At 32.8% G+C, this 6,224-nt stretch overlaps 1 long non-coding RNA gene across 1 annotated transcript; it reads right to left on the bottom strand.

Annotated features, from left to right (window-relative positions):
* Positions 1–4,415: 4,415 nt before the first annotated feature.
* On the bottom strand, positions 4,416–5,521 carry LOC126966427 (uncharacterized). Its single transcript, XR_007729736.1, has 2 exons — positions 5,352–5,521; positions 4,416–4,556 (listed from the first exon to the last, which is right to left on the bottom strand). It is a non-coding gene; the product is annotated as an uncharacterized LOC126966427 (long non-coding RNA).
* Between the last annotated feature and the right edge of the window lie 703 nt (positions 5,522–6,224).

Here is a 6,224-nt window from a genome sequence, read left to right as displayed (position 1 = left end):
CGCACGGCACAAACACGTGGGTGATCGCAAGTTCCTTACTCACTGATGTTAGTGAGCCCTTGACCTCTCGATCACGCGAGGTGAGGTGAAGGAGGAAAGGATTGTGTGGGTAGGTTGGGGGAGGGCGGCCAGAGGTTTCTGTTCTGCCAATTACCTTAGTGTAAATTATTTGATGACTCTATGGAGGCACTTGGCCAAATAAACGGGCGGCAACCTCGAGAAGGATAGTCCACTGGCCTTGCTTAGAGGGTCGCTGTATTGATATTCCTCTAAACCATTCGCCAAACCCAGCATCGGACAGATGCTGGGAGTAGGGGTTGCGTCAACCAAGGTCCGTGAGAGAAATTCATTGACGATACCCCCGCCCAACACTGTATAATTGGTTCTTTATAAATATAACTGATATACTTTGATCCGAATTTGAAATGGAAGGGTTGTTTGGGGATCTGCATCGGTCGCTTTGCAACATACTTGCCATCAGAAAATACATTAACAAAATATTTTTGTTGATCCGTAACGGTCGCAAAAATTATACCGACGAGTCAAATGTGCATCCCTTTTATATTCATGCTCATGCGCAATCTTACTAACTAACGTTGATCCGAGGGCATTTGACCTTGAACCCGTCGACGCCCGCGCGGTTTTAATTTTATTGCAGAAAAAAGACACAACTATTGAAAATCTCACTGACGCGATTGATTCTGAAAAAGATGTAACATTTGTAAGTACCATAAAAGAAATGTGTGGCTTTAATGAACAAACAGGCATGGTCAAAATTATAAGCATACCCGCACGTATGCGTCCCGCTGTCTTGGGATGTGTTGAAATACTATACACACAGTCTATTATGCACAATGAATCCACAGCTTATAAGGAAGCATATAAAAAAAACTAGATGACTTCAAATATTTAATTGAAATCAATTGGGAGTGGGAGATTTCGTTAAACGTTGAGAAAAGTAGAAAACGAAATCACTTAACCAAAGAAAAAGTCATGCCGCTGGACAGTGACATTAATACCGTTATGCAAAAAATCCATAAATTAGAAATTAAATATGCGAGCAGATTGAGAAAAGATAGATGTTTTTTAAATTGTGAATTATTGTGCATGGTAACAATAGCTCATATTATAATGTTGGACCGAAAACGATCAGGTGACGTAGCTAAAGCTGAACTTACGTTTTACATCAATAGAAAGAATGAAGAAGTGCCTGAAAAGGTTTTGGAAAGTTTAACAATAAAGCAGAGGAATTGTATTTAAGAATTAGACGTATTTCAGATTCCCAGTAAAAGAACAAGGGGATTTTGCAAACAAAAATAATGAGAGAAAACATAGATTTAATAATAGCTTGCCGTGAAGATTTAAAAATTCCAAGCTCCAGCCTATATTTATTTGCAAGACCTGGTACACAAGAACCTTATGAGGGCGGTAAGTGTTTAGATATGATGAAAAAACAGTGTTATTTGAAACGCCCCTAAATGATTACATCCACCGGAATAAGACATCATATTGCTACAATGTCCCAAACTCATTCTTAGCAAAATGATCGTTATACTGAGCAGATCGTTATATTGGCAGGATTTCTAGGGTATAATATATCAGTTCATGCACAAAATTATAGATTGCCTATGCAGGTACTCCAAAAGCTGTTGTAGGATCTCAACTCTTAGAATATGAAAATACATTAATGGAGAAGAAGGGTCACAGGATAGAAACGATTACATCTCAATCATACCAACAAACTAAAAACTTTGAGGAATAGACGCCATCTTCAAAAATCCGGCAATAGAAAGCTAATCAATCTAACACCTTACTTACAAACCCCAAAATATCTATCAAAACACCAGAAACTACAGTCACTAATAACATGGAAGAAATAGAAATTGGAGACTATAATGAAGTAAACGATAAAAAACAAGACAATCAGTACAACCAAGATCCTAAAAATAAAGAATCCAAAATTAAGCCAAACGGAAGCATGACGGAAACAAAATAGTCAACTAGTACAAGTGAAAGCGATATTGATGATGATAAACAGATTCAGAAACGAAGTAAAACTAGACGAACAAAAGTTCAAGCGATAGTGATAGTGATAATCCAATTAAGAAACAAAAAATAATCAGTCATAGAAAGTGGTCGGATGAAGTGATAAAATTAGTCAAAAAATATTTCCAATCATACATAAATAAATAAACAGATAAATCCAGGCAAAAACAAATTTATGGAAGTTTTAAATAAAGAACCTATTCTTCAAAATAGGACTTGGATGCAACTTAACACGTATGTTAACAATATTTATAAGAAAAAGTAAATATATTTTAATGAAGATTCTGTGTGATACAACAAGTTCCTCTTAATATTAATAGTAATTGTATTGAGCTCATATGATTGATAACAAATGTTTTTTTCTACATGTCATACAAACTCAACTTCGATATAATGCGATAAGATCATTTTTTGCCTTTCAATTATCACTTTAATTAATGTATGTATCCATACTACTTAAACACTATAAGGACAATTTCTAATACAACTATATCTAGTATTGGTAGGACTCTTGCGAGGGCTAGTCTGAGGAATGGCCTGGCCAGACCTTTGTCAGTTAATCAACGGCCAAGCAGTAGCTAATCAATGCTACGGTGTTCCGGGTTGAAGGGCATTGTTTGCGGAGTCATATAACGGGGCTTCAAGACTAGATCTTATATCTCAGGGTACTGAGTGCGATACAATATCACATACTCTGTATGATATTGAGCTGCTGGCATGCATGCAGCTGGGCACGAAGCTTAACATGGGGTAAGCGACAAGCTCGTGTCGTCAACAAATTTCCTTACCATATATACAGGATGTCCCAAAGTTATGGGACATGAAGGGAAAGTACCTACCTTAAATATTTTTTTTTTTTTTATTTATTTATTTAGATTCACCAGTGGTAATTACAATAATACATTTATAATTATTATTATTATGCTAATTTACAAGGGTCTTATTACTAAATGCATTACCTTTTAAGGTGAATACCGCATGCTAAATTATATTGTGTGAAATAGTTACATAAAATAAATATAAGTTATAAAACAACCATTCTATAATGTAATGAAATTAAGAAATTAACAAAATCTACTAAATAAGTCAAGATAAACGTATTAAACAAATCAAGAATACTTATAAATTATTTATTTACAATACATTTTTTTACATTTTTGCGAAACCTTGGCAATGAATCACTGAATGGGTCCAAGCATTTATAATTTTGCATAATCGCGACACAGGTGAATTGATCCCCAAAATAGTTCTGCGAGATGGTTTTTCAAATAAGTTCACAGGTTTACGTGGGCATCTAGGCACTCTAAAATTAAACATAGACACCAGAAAGGAGTTGTCATAAATATTGTTAATACTTTTGTATAAGAAAAGTAAATCCAATATGTCCCTACGTTGTTTCAGAGATAGGCTAATATCATAGGCATATAATATCGAAGATAGGCTATTTTACTGAAAGAAGACTTTATGTTATATTATAAAAGTTAGTACTTCTGCATTCAAAGATTTTCTAAAAATGACTTGCCTCGTCTGGGAACGAACTCTCGAACCGACTTAAATGTTAAAAAAACACACTCTTATGATGCCAATCGAAAGAATGGCCAAAAACTAATAACTCTTCTTAAGTAACATAGTATTTTAAAAGAAAGTAGTCAATTAAGTGGGTATTATTTGTAAATTAATTAATTACATGCTCAAGAAGAGTTATTAGTTTTTGGCCATTCTTTCGATTGGCATTATAAAAGTAGGGGTGTTTTTTTTTTACATTTCAGTCGGTTCGATTCACAGACGAGGCAAGTAATTTTTGGAAAATCTTTGAATGCAGAAGTACTAACTTATAAAAATAACATAAAGTCTTCTTTCAGTAAAATAGCCTATCTTCGATATTTAAGGTACTTTCCCTTCATGTCCCATAACTTTGGGACACCCTGTATGTCATACCTATAAACAAAAAACTTCATAAATAAAGAAAAGTTAATGATTAGGTGGCATTGCAATACTTTAGGTATGTCCAGTAGGAGGGCTTGCTGCCTTCTGATTCGCCCATTTGAATCGGATCAACAACTATCGGAGTGGATTTGTATATTGGATCAACATTTCGGTTGCGTTTCCTAAACTTCAACGGAGAAAATTATATTGGATCAACAAAAACCACCCGGATCAACATAGGTTTTCGGATCAACAAAGTGCTTGCGATATAGCACGCATGATCAACAATTGACGGATTGATATAACTATATATATTTATATATATTATAAATTAATATAAATAATGTCTACTTTTAAGGTTCTCTTTTGTTATAATAAGATGGACCTAAGCCAAATCTAACTAGTTTAAACTAGGGATACGTTTTAGTTAAAGAAAAAAACAATTTACATAATTAATATTTTTTTAATAACTAGTTTTGTTTTGCGTTGTGTAGTAGTTCCGGTTTAGACAGTCTTTGGATTTCGTTTTTCAGATGTTGCAATAAATATTTTTGAAGTCGTAGGCCCCACGCCTACGCCTGAATCTGAAATTATAACAGAATACATATTAACAGAAATTAGTTAACCCTAATTTTTAGGCTTTAAATATTTTTGGCACATCATGTAGGTACAATATAATATAATGAAAATGATTTAAAAGGTTAATAAACTTATAAACTTTTTTAAGATCAATAAACTTATTAAACAAAAATAAAAATAAATTTTAATAATAATTTAAAATAAAATATCGACAATGGATAAAAAAGTGTCAAACACTACAGATACTTAATTAAAATATTATAATTTGTACTCCAGATGAATTAAATCAATAGGTACTCTATCACTTCAAGCATTCATAATAAGCTTATTAATTGTTCTTTAGTTCTTTGTCCATAAATAATTTAGCCATGTTAAATTCTCTTACTCCCATCTGACCGACCAGATTTTAAAACACATATTTTACAACTTTTTTATTGCATTGTATAGCTTAGAAATGTCTTACGCAATTATTCTATAAATAATTAAGCAAATTCCCCTGAATAATACACGAATAAAGTAAAAGAAAACGACAATTCGTAACAGAAATTGTTAACCAATGATAATATAGTATTAAAAGAGGTAGATATTTCACTAGCGCGCCGAAAATAAATCGCCTAAATGGGGTCGGTTCCTTTGGTTGTAGTCGCTCTCTCGATACGAAAACGGTACGCACGCGTGTGTTGTTGACAGAATTGCTTACAATTTGACATAGGTACACCATTAAAATGCCGTCTTGTATTGTCTTCCCATAGGAAGATGCAGTAATTACGAAAGTACAAATAAATTATAGATTTACATACCACAGTTAAGAAATCATGAATTATAACATTTTATTTGATTTCATTAATTCATCGCCGATCGCCGCCAAGCCGAATCAAGCCGAATGCTGCACCGTGACTCGATTCTCGAGTACGGACATAGATTATGGTACAGAAATGGGGAAATATTGATGCTATCTGTTTCGGGATGATCGAGGTAGTATATTTTAGGAAATTATGTAAAAAAAGCTTTGTGCCAATGAATGTTATACGAAATGTAATAATAAACAAGTGCGTATATAGGTAGCTGAGCTATCAAACTACAAAAACAAGTTTTAGGGTAGGTACCGGACGTAGACAGTGAGTGCTATTTGCTTACGTACGAGTTTTTTTCAGTAACACTGTCCCTTTCGGGATATCCCTTGCTAACTGCAGAAGAATCAATGGATCATTTTATTCTTCTCCTATTATCTTATTGTAATAAACCCTCAACAAAAAGACATTCATCAATAATATAAGTTTACGCGTACATAAAATTTATTTATTAATTATATTTCCCTATGTGTAAGTTTATATAATATTCTAAATTAAGTATCTGTATGTTAAAAGTTTTGAGATGGACTTTTGTTCGTAAAACATATGATCTTATGATGTTGTACCGCTAGGATTTAATATACACTGGCTTTTGTACATTTTATTTATATTGTTATGAAAATATAGATATTTTAAAATTGAAAATTGAATTGAATAATATTAGATACAAAAAAATAATAATTGTAAACTTAAAACTTTTTGGGAGCCGTCGTTAGTAAAATTGTAAAAATTGGTAAATAAATTTCGGTTTTGTTTTGTTATGTCTGTATGTTCTTCTATATTTTATGTACAAATAATTGATATCTTCAATGAGGCTATATA

This window comes from Leptidea sinapis, chromosome 1 (genome assembly GCF_905404315.1).
Source record: "Leptidea sinapis chromosome 1, ilLepSina1.1, whole genome shotgun sequence".
Classification (NCBI taxonomy): Eukaryota; Metazoa; Arthropoda; class Insecta; order Lepidoptera; family Pieridae; genus Leptidea; species Leptidea sinapis.
This window is presented reverse-complemented; position numbering and strand designations above follow the sequence as displayed.